The sequence below is a fragment of the Papaver somniferum genome, chromosome 7 (genome assembly GCF_003573695.1).
Source record: "Papaver somniferum cultivar HN1 chromosome 7, ASM357369v1, whole genome shotgun sequence".
NCBI lineage: Eukaryota > Viridiplantae > Streptophyta > Magnoliopsida > Ranunculales > Papaveraceae > Papaver > Papaver somniferum.
Window position 1 is genome coordinate 265846493 of NC_039364.1, and position 20713 is coordinate 265867205.

General features: G+C 36.5%; 1 long non-coding RNA gene and 1 other non-coding gene across 2 annotated transcripts; both read left to right on the forward strand.

The window, feature by feature from the left end:
- The first annotated feature begins 12803 nt into the window (after positions 1–12803).
- On the forward strand, positions 12804–13003 carry LOC113300914. Its single transcript, XR_003336013.1, has one exon. It is a non-coding gene; the product is annotated as a U2 spliceosomal RNA (small nuclear RNA).
- Positions 13004–16442: 3439 nt separating this feature from the next.
- Positions 16443–18773, forward strand: LOC113293763. The gene is made up of 4 exons (XR_003332543.1): positions 16443–16847; positions 16985–17016; positions 17101–17182; positions 17901–18773. It is a non-coding gene; the product is annotated as an uncharacterized LOC113293763 (long non-coding RNA).
- The last annotated feature ends 1940 nt before the right edge of the window (positions 18774–20713 follow it).

A 20713-nucleotide genomic window follows, 5' to 3' on the forward strand; every position in this document is an offset into this window, starting at 1 on the left:
CATGCCTAGCTTAGTCTGAGCCACAGACTTGTAAAGAAGCCTTAATATCTACTGAAACCCCATTCTGGTAAGAAGCTTCATTTAGTGAAATGGACTCAGTCCGTTGGAACCAGACTTGGGAGCTTGCTAGTTTACCTCCAGGTTGTAAGACCATGGGATGTAAATGAGTCTTTAAGAGGAAACGATAGGTAGATGAAACTGTGGAAAAATATTAAGCTAAGTTGGTAGCTAAAGGCTATAAACTAAAAGAAGGTGTAGATTTCCTTGATTCTAATTCAATTGTGACGGAAATTACTTCCGTTGAGATACTAATTGTTATTGCTGCCATAAAGAACGTAGAGATACATCAGATGGATGGACAGCTTTTTCTAAAACCGTGAATTAGGTAAAGAAATTTACATAGATCAACCTGAAGACTTTGTAGTGAAAGGTTGTGAATACAAAGTTTGTAATTTGAAAAATCTTTGTATGGTTTTCAAATAAGCACGTAAACAGTGACATGGAAAATTTAATCATGTGATAATGGATAGTGGATTTAAATTAATGAATCTGACAAGTATGTCTACAAGTAACTTGTTAAGGATGTATGTGTAATTGTATGCTTGTATGTTGATGATATGCTTGATACAAACATAGATGTGATCATCAATTCCACTAAAAACATGCACTGAATGAGACATTGACTTGAAAGACTTGGGCCCTTTGATGTAATCTTAGGGATGAGGATTAGAAGATAATCAAACATTTATAAGTCTTAGTCGTTCTCATTATGTTGAGTTGTGCTTAAGAGATACAATCAGTCTGATTGTAAACCTGCTTGTACTTCGTACGATTATTCTTGTAGTCTCAAGAAAAATAAGGGTAGTGGAGTATCTTAACTTGAATACTCAAAAGTTATAGGATGTCTGATGAATTTAATGAACTGTAAGAGTCCAGACATTGCCTATATTGTGAGTAAGTTAAGTGGATATAATTGTAGTCCAGAGCAAGAGAATTCAGATGCACTGAGTAGAGTATTATGGTACCTAAAATACTCTTTTGATTTATGAAAGGTATCTTGTTGTCCTTGGGACTTTATGATGCAAACTGGATAGTTGACTCAGAGGAGTCTAAGTCTACGAGTGGATATGGTTTCACTCTAACATGTGGGTTTGTTGTTGGAAGATTTCCAAACAAACATATCGCTCAATTCATTATGGAATCTGAGAGTATTGCGTTAGATAAAGCATGAGAGGGGGCCGAGTGCCTAAGATGCTTTTTAGAAGACATTCCTCTTTGGCATAGGCCTGTGCCAGCTATATCTATACATTGTGTTAGCCAAGCTATAATAGTTAAAGCTAAGAAATAACTAATCTCAATCGGCGTTATTGATTGATTGGATAAAGTCCAAGGAGAATATCGCGCAATCTTTGACGAAAGGTTTGTACAAAGAGATAGTTAAAAATGCATCGAGGGGGTTGGGGCTTAAGCTCATATATTAAACTTGCCATGAAGGATACTCAACCTTGCTGACTGGAGATCCCATGATCAAGGTTTCGAATGAGACAACTAATTTGTGGTGGGTAAAGGTAAACACTATCAGAGATTTTCATTCTCTGTCCCTTCCCTATGGTGTAGACGTGATAGTGTGACTGCATGTGGAGGATGACTTTTTAATAAGTCTTAATGAGTTTATAGTTTCAATTTAAGATTGAAGTGGGGTGGCGTAGTAGTAACACTCTTTATGGAAACTCACCTATCTGAATGAGGAAGTGGGTCGCTTCCTGTGAGAATATGAGCTGATTCTCTAGAGCATTCTGAGAAACAGGATACGTCCAGGGCCAAAACGGACAAAACGGCACGAGCTTGGCAGCAATCTTGGAGATATCACCCGTGGTTGTTATCACGAATTACATCAAATGCTAGCAGTTCAAGACATAGTTCACTGTCTCTAGCAAGTAATTCTGGTAATATCTCACTAAGCAAAGGTTCAAGACCTCATGGACACCTCTGCCTAAAATGGTATTTCCTGCGTTTTTTATGTGATTTTCATTTTGATGGTTTTGGTATTACTGGAACTTAGGACCTAAAGGTCACTAAGGGTTCACTAGTTCATGCTTTTTCACTTTGGTGAAAGATACCTATAGTCTCACCATGTGAGAATTAAAGATGAAAGCTCTCAATACTATTATGATTTATGCAATCCATAGTATGACCCTGGGGTCAACACACTTTTGTGTGAGGGAGAGGACGTAGAAATGACTAGTATGATTTCAACACTTGCACGATCAGTCTGTTTGGATCGTGAGGTTGGGATGTTTATTTACCAAGATCTATCTGTGTTTTCATGTTTTATTGAGTTTTCATTCATGTGGGGGATTGTTGGAAAACGATTAATAAAAAAATAATTTTTTAAAGTTTTAATAAAAAATTATAATTTATTGTTTTATTTTGTGAATGAAACTTTTTAGTCCCACATCGTGGAGTTTCCAATTTTTAGTAGTTTTAAGAAACTATATAAACCTTTTAGTCCCACATCGGGGAGTTTTTCTTCTTAAGTTGTATTTGTCAATTATATAAAGAAATTCACTACTTTTGTAAAATCTATGGGAAAGGGGTTGCTCTATATTTTAGAGGGACCCCTAAGGGAAAATATTTTATAGCGGTTTTTAAGCATTCGCGATTTTCCTTAACGGTTTTTTCGGAGTTGCCAAGCTCAAGTTGAGCATCTACTACATATGCTAGTAGTAGGTGTATTAGGGTGTTTTATCCTGAAGATATCCGTCCTGTGAGGGATATATCATCACTCTTGAGTGTAGCCGGGCGCTAATGTCTTAAGGACAGCGTGTTGAACACGTGACTCACTCTATTTTCCAAAGTTTTGCCTTGTTGCTGTTGCAGAGATACGGGGAGCTTGTTCGTTTCGTCAAAGCAATCACTTCCATTATAAAGGAGCTAAGTATCAATAACTTTTTCTTATTTGATTTTTCTTTGTTTTTGATTATTGCACCCAACAGGACCCTGGTTGAATCGGTTGTTTTGAGTATGGCTGTGGATTTTTTTGAAACTGGTAAATTAAGAGGTGCAATTAATGATAATTTATTTATCACTGCCTCAGAGGATTCATCTAGACTGTTTGCTTATGCTGGGTCCAAAAATAAAACTGTCCGGTGATTTCCAATTTATTGTTTTCTTATGATTGTTTAATTTTTTGTAAAGCTTATGTGAGGGAGATTAGGAATTTGATGAAATTGCTAGATGTATTCAGTCTCTCTTCAGGCCAGACCATAAATTATCATAAATGAGATGTTTATTTTTAGTAATTTTGTCCATAATAAGCATCGTAAGACCCTGGAACAAATGCTTAAAGTCAAAAGGATCTCAAAAGATAAAACGTACTTAATTAGGGACACCTTTGTTTTTCGATAGAAACAGGTCCCTAGATTTTGAACCTTTACTTGAAAGAGCTTATAAATCCTTGCAAGGTTGGAAAGCCAAGCTTCTATCTCAAGCTGGTAGGACAGTGCTGTTTAGCTATTAGATGCGGTACATAGAGTTTCCTAAAATAATTTTGAACGAATTAGACAGGGCATGGCGAGATTTTTGGTGGAATAAACAAAACCCAAAGAAAACCTAAAGCTTGGAGTAGAGTTCCTTGTTCAAGAGATAGATGAAGGTTAAAATTAGCTTGGCCCACATGATCTGTGGGCAAAATTGTTAAAGGGAAAATATTTCCCTTAAAGAAATTGGAGGGGTGAAAAAAATGGTTCTGGGTAATCCAACTGAGTAGCGTGATTGATAAGATTTCCATGATATTTGTTGTTTTTTTGATTGTCGAAGCTGCCAATTTTTTCTTTGTTTCAGCCTGACATTGCTAGGAAAATAAAGTGTATTTACATAGATCTCAATACTCTGACAGGATAAGATGGCTAGGAAATAGAAATGTGGAATTCTCCGCAAAGTCTGCCTATGAAATATTCTCAAATGAATCAAACATACACTTTGATAAAAATTGGTCTAAAATTTGGCATCTTAAACTCATACCTAGAGTAAGTTTATTAGTTTGAAAGATGTTTGCTGGTGTGCTTCCCTTGAAAGCAAAACTCCATGCTTTTGTTAAAATGTCTGATCCTTATTGTGTGTTGTGCAATAATGCTAGTTCATTTATTTACTACTTATGCTTTTACTAGAGTCTTGTGATTTGGCCTAAATGTTACTAACCCAAGTAGTAATGAAGATTTTAGGAACTGGTCTAACTCTTGGTTTGCGGAACCTTATAGGGGACGGGCTGAAGTTTGTAGCATAATACGTTGGCATATTTTCGTTTTTGAAAGAGTTCAGGCAAATCCTTTAGACTGTAAAGCTTATAAAAAATTCTTTTTTTGGACAGGAATATTACTCCTGGTAATGGTGTTTTGGCAAAGTTTCTGGGAAAATTAGTCTTCCCATTTGATACCTCATTTGTCCGAGTAAGAATGGGTTTCAAGTGGATGCGTCTTATTATGAAGAATCTGACAATATTGATGCAGTTACACTACAGGCGCAATCTGCGCAGAAGCATTAGCAATAAAAAAACAACGGGCTTCAGAGCTACATCTCCCAGAAGTGATTTTCCGAAGTGATAGTAAACATTTGGTTTCTTTTCTGAACAAGAAACCGTGACCTGTGAATGGAGAGTAAAAACACCTCTCAGAAAGGTTTGCATGTTGGAGCATTGAGAGCACTTGAGCAGGAGTTTAAATGATGAAGCTGATAAACTAGCTAATTAGTGTAGAAGAAAGGATAGAGAAAGTCGACAGTATAGTATACTACGGCCTTGTATTCATTGATTGAGTACAGATTGTAAATTTATACAAGTTGCATGGAATGTAAAGACTCCAGCTACAAGCAAAACTTAATTAATCTTCATATGGAATGTAAAAACTCCAGCTACAAGCAAAATCCTCAAATCTTCACATGTACTATCGGCACATCCTCTGAGAATTTTCGTGAATCAGTAAATCATGCCGACCTGTTTCTCAATTTCCATATGTAGCTTTGTGCACCTGGCGAAGTTAGTAACTACTTACAGGTCTTTGACAATTTTATTTCGGCCTTTAACAGCTTAATAAGAATTAATCAAACTAGCCATAATCATATGCCTAATCCCAAGATGCCACTGATCCATCCCCAACTCCTCTGAGCAAAACTACAGATCCAAATGATATGACTGCGGAGACATGATATGAGTATTTTTAAATTGTCATTTTGCACCTGCCTAAACGACGTACCTTAATAACTTAACATGTTTGAATGACATTTCTTGAAAACACAGCAGTGTGCAAAATAAAAACAACCGTCATAAAATATAATCTTCCTCGGGTTAATGTGTATAATAAAATCTAAATTAGAATTAATGATAAAATGTACGGTAATATACTTTCCGTAAAATACTCCCTTCGTTGATTTGTTAACGTTAAAATATATTGAAATGACGCCATTTTCAAACATAAAATAATATATGCAATTAATTCGAAAAAGCATTGCATATGTATATATATTGTGTAGTAGGATCTTCACATGGTCGATCAAATCAAAAATGGGTACTAGGAGAAGCCATGGCAATATAAGTTTGTTGTTGTTTTTATTGTTTTCAGTTCTGGTTTCCAAAGCTTCATCGTATCTGGTGACAGTGCATGTACAAAACAATATTGGATTTAATATAGTTTGAGATACGCACTGCAAGTCGGATGGCTATGAACTGGGTCATCGTATGCTCCGTGAAGCTGAAGAGTGGTGTCTACATATTTCATCATCAAACACGTGTATGTGAGAAGACACGTGGAGAGCATGCGGACCAAATCATCAAAACATGATGACATACGCCCGCAGCCAAGAAGCCAATAAGACCTAAAATATAGGATCCTAAAATAAGATAGGAATAATTAACCGCTTATCACAGATTCACAACTTATGCAAATACTTTTGGAAAACCAAATCACCTTATTCATTCATTAGATGACATATGGGCATGAAAAGAAAAATCCAAACGTGGATTAAGCATAATGGATATTTGCTAACCGTATGTATAATGGTACTTGGTATAAACGAGTTTTCATTTCATTGCAAGAATGATTAATTGTAAGGCACTAGGATGTGATGGAACCAACAGTGATGATATGACACGGAGAAAGTTGAATAGCAAATGTACAGAAGAGAAAATTGAATAGCACCTTTAGTATGTAAATGATCAGAAAAGCCTGATTGAGAAAAAGTGTTTCATATCTTTGCGACCCTGTTTAGAAAATTAGTTTTTCTGGCTTATTTGATCTGAATTCTGCAAACTCCGACAGTAATATTATTTCAAATGGCAGGATGGACTTACCGTTGATATCAATAGTAATACTTAATTAGTATGATGATCAATTCATCATCATCACTATTTTGTTATAAAAAGAAATCTAGATTTTAGGTATTATTTAGATATGATGTAAATTTTGTTACCTTTTTTAAGATATAAATTAAATTAAAACAAGCAAAAAAAAACGTAATTAAGTTATTAGTTAACCGGCTGTTAAGTAGAACCAATAGGATCCTTTTGTTTTGTGCACACTCATTAAAGAAGTGTGCACAAAATTGGACTCCAGTATCCGTTGAAAATTTTCGTAGATCAGTTTCCATCTTGTTTCTCAATTTCCATATATAGCTCTGTGCACCTGCATGCCAAGTTAGCAACTACTCACAGGGCTTTGGCAATTTTGCTTCGGCCTTTAACAGCTTAATAAGAATGAGCCTAATCCCAAAAATGACATTGATCGGCCTTTAACTACAACTCCAAATGATATGCTGCGGAGACATACGAGTATTTTTAACGTGCCACTTTGCACCTGCCTAAACTACTTTTAACATGTTTGAATGACATTTGTTGAAAAAGACAAAAGTGTGCAAAATAATCTCGAAATATATTCCCTTAATCGACCTCGGGTTAAAGTGAGTATAATAAAACTAAATCAGAATTAATGATAAAATGATAAAATTTACAGTAATATACTTTCCGTGAATACTCCCTTCATTAATTTGTTAACGTTACAATATATACTGAAATGACAACGTTTCCAAAAAAATAATCGGAAATGCTAGTTGGTTCCCTGTTCTCCACCTCCCTATTCACCTCCCTATAATCTAAACCTCACATTCATATCGAGATCCGCATTCAGGTTCAGGTGGGGTTCACCATTTTCCTAATGCGGGTTTTAGATTGTAGGAAGGTGAAGATTAGGGAGTCAAATAGCACTGCCGACAAAAATAGTATATATGCAATTAATTCGAAAAGGTCTTGCATGTGTGTTTATATATTGTACGTAGTGGGATCTTCACATTGTATATATAATTTGAGGCCGAAATACTGGCCCCACATCGAAAGTTAGGTCAAAATCTTGAATTCTAGAACCCCTGCCCCCGACTAATAGGCATCAAGGATTTTGAAAAAAAAATTGGTCTTTTTCAACCGCACACGAAGGATAGGTGATAAGTACTTGAACGCAATCATACAAAAGCCTTCAGTCGCAACTTTCCCTCTCTCAGTTCTCCATTTCTTTCTTTCTTCTCATGAAACCCTACACAGCCAGCAAAATCCTTCTTCTAACAAGCTGTCTTACGGCAAGAAAACTTAAACCTCAAAGGGGTTTACGACAATCATGATAATATCAGTTACACGGTAAAACCATGTAGTTAACTCAGTCAGTTTGTTTCGGGGTTTGTTCGTGATTATGATTTTTTTTCTTATTGTTTAGTGAAGGTACTACTGATAATGGAACGGAGATGTAGCTATTCGTGATCGTGTTTGGAATCATTATTTCAGATTGAAGTAGAAACTATTGGAGAAATCCTAGGGTTTTACACCGTGTAAGATTTTAGGCTTCTTAATCCTAAGGTTTGTTAATGATCATTATTTTAATTTGTGTTTTCCAGTGTTGTTTTAAAGATCAAATACCATTGGATTTAGTATCTAATGGAAGTTCAAATGAAAATGAACTAATCGAGTGTGCAAAGGCATGATTGTTCAAGTAAGAATAAGAATTGTATCTTTGATTGATGAGTTGTTAATATTTATATCATTTATACTCTAATATTGTTGTTTTGCATGTTAGTTGATAGGGATATATATATATCAGTGTCACTCTGCTGTATTTGTTCTATCACGTATGTTTGCTTCTTTCGTTTGAAAACTAATGCAATGAGTGTCCCGGATCGGGTTGTTTTTCTTCTTTTACTTAGATATGTTCATATGAAACCAGTTCTTTTTCAGTTTATGAGAAGGATTCACTTGATATGCTTCTTCGTTTGAAATAAATAAGGCATAATTTTTAAGATTTTTGTTTCGATGCCTTCTTTTTTATGGTGGTTAGGACAATCCTATGTCAGTCTAAGAAGAAAATTGATATTCTGATTTTATGTTTAAAAATAAGTCTGTTTCTGAACATGGTTGGGATAATAGTTACATTTTAAATACTCTCCAATGAACGCTGAATAAATTATAGAAATTTTCTATAAGATCAAGGAATTTATTGATCTTTTTATGTTAGTTGGGTATTCAACTGTTAGGCCAATTTCACATGACAGGTGTATCCAAGTATGGGTGTATTAGTAGAGTAGGAAACTAATTATGGGTGTATAAAATTCCACAGCCGCACATCCCGTAAGATATTACCATTAAGCACAAGTTCAAAAGAACTCTTCCCCATTTGATGTCATTCCCGAGAGAACAACAAGAGCGATCTTAATTTCGAAAGAAAATAAGTATTTTTTTTTTAATTGGACACCAAAAACCATGAGAATGATTTTCTATATCCAAAACTCAACCAAATTAATCACAAGTAAACCCATGATTAATTCAATTGCAGGAGTACAAGTAGGAAGGTCTTGTTTCAGGGAGAACAGTCGTCAATTGCAGCTGCAGGTAACTTATCTTTTGCTTGATTTGGTATAGTATGGGCTTTTTCTTGTTTGTTTAAATTGTAATCATTGAAGTCTGCTGGCTGGTATTGAGTAGTCTATTTTGTCTTTTGCAGAACTTTGAAGCTTGTCTAAGTAGTTTTCATTTTCAATAGACTTGAATCAGGTTTTAAAGTGTTGATTTGATAGATTTTCATGCATTTCCAAATGATATGTCCAATAGTTTACGTATCTTGAAGAAATATGCACATGTATGTGACTTGCGGCTCAATCGCCAAATTACTCGGTTGGGACCGGCCAGGATTGGGCTAGGATCGGTCCCCAGCCAATCCGGGGCCAATCCCCTGTCAAACTACATTGGTAGTCCACACTCCCCTTTATGTTATTCCAAGAATTGAATCTCAGCTCAATTACATAGTAGCATAAATGTAAATGCATTAATTAGTTTTTGTACCCTTCGTCATAAGGTAACGTTGCCAAGGACCTTGTATTAAAAGTAAGAAGTTGACTGACCTAAAATCCGTCTTTGGATCCAACATTGCCAAGGGCCTTATATGTATGTATTATGACACAAAATTTAGTTCAGTATGTACCATTTTAACCACTTCTTACTGTTGATATATGGTTTGATTAGTTTTTGTTTCTGCTGCAAACTTTTTTGAATCTTAGTAAGACCTTCCTAAACTGTAGGAGAAAGCTTGCATGAGCTCTACTTAAGAGGCTTAGAGCATAATAATAAATTACTGTGGATTTAAAAGACTCGTTCTGTGCAGATGCCTTAGATGATGGTTACTATACAATTGATATATGTGGGATGATGAGTTTGTGCTGCTTACATCTGTTGATGAAAGAACTAGTCACTTTTCTGGTGGTAGTTTGGTTTCAAGTCCATATTTTATAACGAAATAGTAAAATCTTCATTATTCTGTAAATGTGCGAAGATAAATAAAATGATTTAGTTTTACTTAGAATGAAGTTTTTACGAAATCAATTAATATCTGAAAGATAGATTAATATCCTCATTAAGTTTTTAAACAAGTTACTGCAACTGCTCCGAAAGATTCTGGAAGACTTTCTATTATCGCATGGCCTTTTCTTAGTTACCCTAGTCAGAGTATGTTCAAATTGCACCTTTTATCTTCTTCTTTTTTTCTGCATAGCCAAGGGGCGGTTATGATAGTTTCTCATGGAAATGCATATTTGATTTTGGATTATATATTTTGATGTCATTGAAAATGGATGACGTTCCTTATTTGTAACCTCATGGGCTTTTGGGGTAATAGTAAGACGCTCTTTTTTTTTTTTTTTTACTTTCCGAGAGTCTGAAGTCACTTTACTTTGTCGAATCTGCAGCTTAGTGAGTTCAAAAATGTCGTGAACTACACCAAATGATTGATGGAGGAAAGGAGATGTAGGTCACTTTTCAATATCTGTTGGCAGAAGTAGCATGCTGCTAATTTGGTTCCAAATCAAGTTATTAGGTGAGCCCTGGCCCCTATGCGTTCTTGTGAATCATATTTTAACTTTGTTCTTGGTTGTGCCTTAAGTATGCTCGTCCAAACTTGAGTTGGCTGCTCTTTTAACCCTAATGGGTGATGAAGTTTTTGGTTTCATATGCATATATATGCCATGCAACCATGTTATGGATATGTCCGCTGGTATTAGGTGTTAGCTATGAAAATATACGATACCGGCGAATCATGTACAGTGGCATACATGTAGTGCATATATTTGTATATATTATTAAGAAATTCTAGCTCCTAAAAAGAGTTGCATGCTGTCACCTGTTGTCATACCCATTGAATGTAGGTTTTGTTGGTAACCAAATATGGCTTAAACCTGAACCTCTTTTGCAAGTTGGGATTTTGACTTACTGAGTTCTCTTTCTTAAGAACCTTAAGGGATTTGTAGTAAGGCGTGAAAAATTAGGGATGAACTATAGCGGACAAGTGAGTGGTACTCTGATCATGTTCCCTGTGACCCTGTCTCACAGTTGGTTACAGTGAATTTTTTCTGAGAAGTTTTGGTGTGAAACTGAAAGGGCGAATGATGGCTCATGTGCAATTGAATATTTTCAGCTTCAATCTCTCTTTTAAATAGTTTTGTATCTTCTGTTAAATTCTAAGCAATGATGATGAATAGGTCCAATGGGTCTCTTTGCTTGATACTTGCTTAAGTTTTGTGGGGTTGTATGAACCTTTTGATGAGTTAGATCAAAGTATAAAATATATACTGAGATGTGAAGAACCCAAAACCTAATCCAGTTTCTTTTAGTAAAAACCAAATCCTGCAACCATGTTGTTAATTGAATTTTAGTTTACTTCATCAAACGCTTTCAGGAAATGAATCTTGTTAAAGGGTCGAGGCTTCTCTGATTAATTTAACCATCAAATAAACTCGTACACCAATTGTTAGGAGATAGATTTTATTCTTTCTTTATGTGTTTGTAGCTCGCAAGACTAGCTGTACCGAACTCCTTGGCTTCGTTAGCTTCTATTTTTATAACAATTTACCGTACACACTTGTTTTGATCCTCCTATTTTCAGTGCCAGCACTTTCGTATCTTAAGATTCTAAGATTTTTGGAAATGACTTGGATCCAGTTGTGTTTGCGCATTCCTGTTGTGAATAAATCCTTTTTAGTATTTTCCAAATTCGAGTCCGTGGTTACTTCTGTTGTACTTCAGTTCTGTTTACATAGAATACATGACATGATTTTGCTTCTACTGTTTGTACTTATGAAAGTTCGATTTTTATAGTCATGATGGGGCTGAAGCAAGCATTGACTACCCAGTTTGAAGAGCTGCCATCTGCTTCTAGGAAATGTTTGTCACAAAGAACTGTCTATTGTACAACGTCGTGTTCTCAGAAAACTTGGGAGTAAGAAGAGATCCCTGAGTCGAAATGTTGTAGCAAACCGGAACAGTCACATTCAATTAGCCACTCGCCGAAAGTTGTCCTGTTCTTACTCAATCTAGATTCTAGAAACCAGATTGGACGTTCTTCTACCTGTCAAAGTATCCGTCTAGCAAGGCAGCTGATCAAGTCATTGAAGAGCATGTGTTAATAATGCAGTATTAATCATTTCAAAGTTTCCCCTGGTGATGTAATCTCATTTCAAGACAATGAGGTGGTCAATGCAGAAATTCGGAGATCTCTTTCATTAATTAAGCTTGTAAAATTGTGTAGCTTGGCTGCGCTTGGTCTAAAAATTATTTGTAAAATTGTGTTGTTTTGCCTATGAAAATTATTTGTGGTTCTGAACCATTAGTTTTCTTGCCCTGCACACAGCACAGTGCACTTTTGCGACTTAGTGGTTTCTATAAGCTTCCATGAACCAAAAGTAAGTGTAATCCTGGAAGTGTGTTCAAACCACCAGTGCATCAGGCGTGTTGAATTTTTTTGCTGTCAGTGTAAACTGTAAAGAAATGAAGGATTTGTAACATGATGTTATATGAGTCGTGTATAAATGCTTGTGCAGCAAAAGTGAAGTCGTTTAAGTTCTCAAATATGCCTTGTGCGATCTCAGGTCGCATATAATCCATAGGAAATTGCCACTCAAGATAGGAGCCAGAATTACTGAAATTTATGAGTTGAAAAATTGCAAGAGAACTGGCAAGTAAAATGGTCTTTGCCTGCACTGTTGAGAGAAGGTGTTGGAGAAAGTTGGATGGGATTCGCATATGCATTGGAAGCTTAAGCTTAACCTTTCTACTAAGAGTTTTTATTCCATCAACATATAAGGAGATGATTTTGAGAGGAGTTTTACTCTTGAGATGAATAACTACTACTACTATTTGAAAGTTGTAGGATTTAGTCCCACATGTTTACGTTTAAGAAGGTACAGGAAATCGGACAGTATAAGAGGCGTAGTTGTAGATGAGCTGAAGCATACCTTTCTCCGCCTTTTGGCTAAGATCAAGTGTAGTATCCGTTCTTATCAGTTTAATATCTGATATGCTTGTCCATTGGACTCGCGTGGTATTAAATTAATTTTTTTCACGGGGGAGTTCCCATCACAGCAGCTTGCTGCTGGGGTTCTCATGCGTCGCCTTTGAGTTGCACTACTGCAAAGGCCCAGCGCACCCCTACCAAGTCTAACACAAAATATTCTGTCCGTTCTTGCTCATCCTGTGAGTCTAGTTAATATGTTTGATTCTCTGTTACTTATGCAGTTTGGAATCATCTTTTCGCTCAGCCTTAAAAAGTTCTGGTGATTATCCCTTTCACAGTACACTCCCAAACACCGCAATGATTGATTTGTGAAGGAACAAAATTGCCAAGCTCTGTAAGATCTAGAAATACTACAGCGTTCAAGCTCTACAAGATTGAACCACACTGAAGTATTTAGTGGAATTGGTGTGCGTTTTTGCTAGTGATTGGTCAATAAAGTACAATTTGAAGCTTATATTTATTATGATTCATCTGCATTCATGGGTTTAAGCTACGTTATGTGACACCAGTCTAGTACCTACTGCTGCTCCAACAACCCTTCTAAAACCAAGTTAACCATTAGGAGGGTTGATTTTCTTCACTCTGGTCGCTCTTTTCTCCACATTCTTTACCCCTAAACCAGATTTTTCTTGGCTTGAAAATTTATTGGAAAAATGAGACCTTGCACCAGCAAGCTCATTACCATTCAGCCTCCCATCCCCCTAAACCAGATTTACTGGTTCGACTTTACCTTCAATTGAAAATGCATCTAGTACCTACTAGAGTAGTTCCCCCTAATCCTGATATTGTTTTCCTAGCCGAGACAAAAAGATCTACTGTCTCGCATGGACTTATTCTTTAAAAAATCCCCCTTTCACGACTGATTTATTATACCTTTCGTGGGATTAGCGAAAGACTTAGCGACAACAACATAAAAATGAAACTAATATCTGCACAATTTAACGTGTGCCATTTTGAAGCAATTATAGATGATAAAAAAAATCTTTCATCACATTTGTTTATGGTGCAGTGGACGCTGAAGGAAAAAGTGAACAATGGAATTATATTTCAAATTTGGTTCAACTAGTGGATAAATCCTGGACCCTCATTGGTGATTTAAACATTATTCTTGATCCAGACGAAAAGCAAGGGGGAAATAAGGCCATCTCCAGTAACAAACAAAATATACTCCAGATTATAGACTCAATGGGCTTACAAGATGCTGGCTTTGAAGGTGCGCCTTTCACGTGGTCAAACAACCGAAAAGGCGATGCAAACATTTGCGAAAGAATCGACGGAGCGTTAACTTCCTTTCTTTGGACACAGGTATTCCCGGATACAAAAGTTACGCATTTACCTAGAATCGGTTCTGATCATACGCCTATTCTACTAGATACAAAGCCGACAAAATTAAAACTTCAAAAGCCCTTTAGATGTAGCAGATCTTGGCTTTCACACTCTAGCTTACCCGAAGTAGTTAAAGCTTCTTTGGAATCTCATTCTACCTACTCAACTAATGATAATATTTCCCTCAAACTCCAACTATTGTCTTCCGATCTTGCTCGGTGGAACTCGGATATCTTTGGCAATATACATAAAAATATCAAGAACTTAAACAATAAAATTGAGAATATCCATAGAACTAGAAATATTTCCAAAGATATAGATAAGCTTAAGAAGCTCCAAGAAGAACTAGGTAAATGGTACCAGATCAAAAATGACTACTAACATCCGCTGTCGAGAGATAAATATTTCAAAGAATATGACAGAAATATAGAATATTTTCATGACACTTCCTCCAATAGGAAAAGAATCAACTCTATCAATACCCTTAGAGAACCTTTCGCTTATGGCTATCAGACAGAGATCAAATATACTCCCTTCTGATTAATCATTTTTCCCAAATTGTCTCATCCCAAAAAAACAGTTGTAACTTTGATCTGTCCAGCATCATAAAACCGTGCATCTCTGAAGAAGAAAATTTATCTCTACTAAAGATTCCCTAAAAAAATGAAATCTGGCTAACTCTCTCCAATTTGAATCAATGGGGAGCGCCAGGGCCCGATGGTTTCCAACCAGGTTTTTTTAAGGCCAATTGGGAGGTCTTCGGCCCAGACATTATCAATACATTCCAAGAGTTTTTTAAAACGGGGGTTCTTGATGACGAATTGAATCACTCCTTCATAACCCTAATTCCAAAAATTTCAACTCCCCAAACCCCGACTGATTTTAGGAGAATAAGTCTAAGCAACACCATATACAAACTCATTTCAAAAATTCTTGCAATCAGATTAAAGCCCATCCTCAACAAAATTATCTCCCCTAACCAATCTGTTTTCCTTCCCTGTAGACAAATCACCGACAACATTATAATCGACCATGAGCTCATCTATTCAATGAAAAATCCTAAAAAGAAAAAAGGCCATCTAGCTCTGAAATTAGACCTGTCAAAGGCCTTTGATAGAGTGGAGTGGAATTTCATAGAGAAAGCTCTCCTTAGTTTGGGTTTCGATGAAAGGTGGACTGACCTCATTTTTCAATGCATCTCTACCACATCTTTCTATATCCTTTTCAACGGCTCCCCTGGTTCAAAATTTAGAACATCTAGAGGATTAAGAAAAGGGGACCCGCTCTCTCCTTACTTATTCCTAATCTGCATGAAAATTCTTTCCAGACTTCTAGATAAGGCGATTTCCGAGAAGAAAATATTCGGTTTCCATATCAACAAAGAAGCTCCAACATATCCCATCTTTTCTTCGCTGACGATTGCTTTCTTTTCACAAAAGCCGATTTAGGGGAAACAAAGAATCTTCTGGAAATCATCTCTCTCTTCGGAGATATAACAGGCCAAATGATAAATCTAAAAAAATCAAGTGTATATTTCAGTCCAAAAATTCACCCTAAACATGGAAATTTTTTAGCCAGATTCCTAAAAGTTCCTTTAATGACAAAAAATGATAGATACCTCGGAACCCCCCTTTTCTTTGATAAAAATAGGAAAGAAAATTTCGAACCTCTTCTATAGAAATATTACTCAGCTCTACAAGGTTGGAAATCGAAACTCCTCTCTCAAGAAGGGAGGACAGTTCTGATGAAATCTATCCTCCAAGCTTTTCCAACGTACCAGATGCAAGTTCTTGCTCTTCCCAAGGAAACTTTAAACAAGTTGGACACAATACAAAGAAACTTCTGGTGGAATAAAGACGGGCTAAAACGGCAAGGAGGTTTCATTAGGGTTTGGAAATATATTTGCAAACCCATTGCGCAAGGAGGCCTAGGTATAAAAAACCCACACTAAACTAGCCAGCAGATTATTATTAGAAAATGAGCAACTTTGGGCAAAAATCATCAAGGCAAAATATTCCACTAGTGGAGAATAGGGTATTTTCAACCCACATCCACGACCCTGGTTGACCGTTTTTGACCTTGACCAATGAAGACGGTCGCAGATGTGGTAAAAACACGGAGAACAGATTAATCGGTTAAAACGGGTCGTACTATATTTACCATTTTGTCCCTCATTTTAACAACCCATACTGCTACGGTTGAACATAGTTTTTCTTATGGTTCACTTTTCGAGACGACCACTTTCCCATTTCTATTTCAATTTTAGCTCACATCTCTCTCTCCTCTGTTATCTCTATCGCTTCTCCTTCCCGGCTCTCTCAGAACCAAAGAAAAAAACCATTTTTTTCTTATGAACCTTCCACCTCCTGTTCCATTTTCTTACCAAGACTAATTATGAATCAACAGATCTGCATGATTGCTTCCTCCTTCCAACAGAACTGATGATTCTAAATTTTATAAATCAAATAACCCTCATATATGTCTATGTATCTGTTGTTGCGGAAATTTGAAACCCTAACTCTCTGTAAATATCTGTAGAAACAGTAAAATCCTTCACGACCGACCAACATCCCCTTTTGTTCATCAATAACTTCCAAAACCCAATCCTAGATTTTTGCCATCGCAATCAGAAACCCTATCTCTCTATTTCGAAAGGTATAAATCCTAATTTTCCCATTTAATAGTTATCAATGCTATCATTGATCAAATTATTCTCAGAATTTTGTCTGTAATTTATAATTTTAGATTGATATCACACTTCACTTCTAATGAATTTGTTTGTTTTTTTACAGATTTTTTAAGAGGTTAAACAATCGAAGACGTGGTGAGAAAAAGGCCTTTTAGGTTTTTTTAATTTTGTTTATTTTCAATAGATTTTGATATTTTTGGGATCTTTGTTTGTGTGCAGGACAGAGTATGATATAGGTGTGAATACTTTCTCAATTGAGGGGAGATTTTTTCTGGTTGAGTATGCGATTGAAGCTATTAAGGTAAAAAACAAAACAAAAAAGACCTAATTTTTAGTTTCTAACTGAAATTTTGTAACCTAATTTCTATGTTTTTGGTCATGATTGGTTTGGGTTTTTTCTTGTTTGTTTGTATCTTGGGCCAACTGCAACTGGGTTAAAGACTAAAGGAGTAATGCTTGTTGTTGAATGCGTATCACTTCGCAGTTGTTGGTCTGTTCTTTGTTTCATAACTTTTTTGCTTTTAATAATTACCCACAAATCTGACTATTCTCTATTTCCTTGTTCACAACTGTAACCTGTTTTAGCATGAACCATATTTAGTGTATTCTTGATATGTCTGGTTAGTATTGTTTTAAATGTTTTGTTGAGTATGCTAATGCTAGATTAAAGTATATTTTCAACATATGATTATGTTATTACAATGTTTAGTATTCCAACATTTTGCACTTGGCGGACTCTTTTTTAATTATTAGATGCATGTATTAATCTGGTAAAAATTTGTGAGTACTGAGTAGTTATCAAATGCATTTGTTGGAGTTTCTATGTTTGTGCCATTTTTAGAAGGGATTCTCTACCTAAGTGCTTACGCATATGATGAGTGCTAAAAAGTGCATATTTCTATATATTTTCTTGGCATTTAACTCATCTTTTGTGCATTAATTCTACATTTTATCCCATATTCTGTATTTTCTTTGTTTTCAAGAATAAATATTTTTATTAATTAATTTTGCATTTTTAGGTACTAAATAAAGTTTGGATGGAATTACGGAGCGAAAAGAGCAGAAAAATGGTGGAAGCCGAGAAGAATTACGCAAAGAAGCTGTGAAGAATGTTGTGCGCAAGACCAAAAGGCTAAAAATGGGCTCAACAAGGAGGAAATTGATCTTAAAGAAGAAATGGGCTCGGAATTACCCCAAGCCCAACTTATCTCCCACACCAAAACCCAAATTCACAACCACTTCTCCCGTAGCCGTCATATTGGATCCTCATCTGAATCCAACGGTCGCTTCATCGCCAGTACATCAAATTTGCTACAACCGCTTCACACCACAGCACCTTACTCGGTCTTGAGCCGTCAGTTTCGTTGTATTTTTGCATCCAACGGTCGCTCATGATCTGTCTCCATATCGCCGTTAGATCCGTTCCAGAAGATGTTATCCCACGGCTCAGCTTTACAAGACATCAAATCTTGATGTTCCCGATACACACCTTAGAACCCTAACATATTTTTCCAAAACAAACAACACCTAATTCATTCTATCGGGTTTTCTTCGTCTCCTCCTTCTTCTTCTTCACAGCGCCTCCACCAACTCCACTGCACTGTCGCCATCACTACCACTTGCTCCGCCACCAACTCCACCTTAATCACCACCATACCCACCACGTATAACAACCAAACCCATCACTCTACCTACCTATTACATCAACCTCTCGATCTTTCTTTCTCTCTGAAACCCTAGTTTTTGGGGATGATGATATAGGTTAGTTAGAGAAGAAATCAAAGGTATGGGAAGATAGAGAAGAAGATATGGAAGCATGGGTCGACGAAATAGAAGAAGAAATCAGAGAGTTAGGTGAGTGAATTTCGTATTTGGTGAAACCCTAGTTTCACTGATTTGGGGGTTTTTGATTTTTTTGAGCTTGCATGTATAAATTGAATGCTTGGGTGACGAATTGAGGCATGCCTGGATTAGCCAGTGCTTCTTCCAAGAGGACTGGAATAGCCAGTGCCTCAAGGGTTAGTTCTTAGTTTAAATTGTCTTGTAAATTTCAGTTAATTTTAGAATTTAATTTCAGTTCATGTTCTAAATTAATCTGCTAGGGTTTAGATGAAACCCTTAATCACATGTTAAGATAATTCAAGTTCATATTTTTGTTCTTATAATGCTTCATAGCTTTAGGGATGCTAGTTAGCTACATTGATCAAATGAACCTGTGATAAGTTTTACTGTAAGAAGACAGTTTATGCTAGGGGGGAATTAGTGAAGTTGGTTGATAAGTTATCCATTTGAGATCCCACCATAGAATAAGAACTGTGCTTAATTGAGAAAGGAATGAGAGTTAGCTAATTGAACCAAATTAGCCTGTGATAGGTTGTGCTGTAAGAAGACAGCCTATGCTAGGGGTGAGTTAGGAAGATTAACTGATAAATCATTCTTTGTAGTTTTCTCTGGAAAGGAACAAGAACATAATTTGAATAAATATTGCCTTAGCATAGGATTAAGAAGGTGGATTCAAGACCCTAGTAGTGTTACCACAACTGTTTACTTTGATCTTCTTTGCTTATTTTATTCAATGCACTATTTCCATCACTGCCACTGTTTTACTTTGTTTCTTTGGCTCTTTACTTCACTGACTTGCACTTAGAGAGTAGCTTAGGAGAATTTCAATACACACCCTAGTCCCTGTGGATTCGACCCGTATTTGCACACTCACTACAACAGACCCTGTGCACTTGCAGGTATCATTTCTGTGACTCTTTTAGAGAGCCACCAAGTTTTTGGCGCCGCTGCCGGGGACTTGGCACTGTGTGGTTGCTGTTTTTCCTTTCTTTCTTTTGCTGCTATTCCCTTGCATATCTTGCATTTAGTATAATCATTTAGTGTAAGCATTTATCTCATCATAACTTGCATTCATTACTGCATATTCATCTTTGCATTGCATACTCATTGCATCTTGTTGTCCTGATTGCATATCATATTTGCATATTAGTCGTCTTTACATTCTTGCAGTCAATCTTGCGTTACAGTTTGTTCACTGCCTTTCTTTGCTGTCCTTGACATTTTTGTTGAGTGACCAGGTACTGTGACCTTGCTGTGAGGCTGAGAACAAACCTCTGGTGCTGTTGTGCTGCTGTGAAGCCCAAATGGTGCTGCTGCTGTTGCTGAAGCTGTTGCCCCTGCTGTTGCTGCTGTGACCTTGCCACAAACTGACCTGGTGCTGCTGTTGTTTCCTGCCAGGCCAAGCCTATTGCTGTTGCTGAGTTGATCTTGTGTTGTTGTCTGCTGCTGCTGTAACTAGACCAAAACACAACTGGGCTACATAAGCTTAGGATGATCCAAAGCCCAACTGGGTTTTTGCAACCAAACTGAACAGCTGGGCTGTGCTTAAGCAAGTAAGCCTAAACCCATTAAGAGAACCCAAACTCTGGGCTTCCATTTTTCTTGTGGGCTTGTAATATTAAACCCAACATTTGGGCTTATATTTTCTGTTGGGTTTGTAATTAATTTCTTGTGGGCTTGTTTGTTTAATTTCTTGTGGGCTTGTGGTTTTAGATTGATTTGGGCCTGTTGTTTTAATTAAAGAAACTGAACTTTTGAAAGCCCAGTTGGGCCTCATATTTTAGTTAGTAGCTAGCCAAAGCCCAACTAAATTTCTGGAACTGTGGGCTTAACATCCATTTGAAAACTAAACATTTACACTGTGGGTTTGACCCAAAAACAGAAAACGTTTTCAAAGCCCAGTTGGGCCTCGACCTTTGGCTATTTAAGAGCCCAAATTTCAAATTGTTACCTGGGCTTGTTTCTGAACTGTGGGCCTGAACCAAAGTTC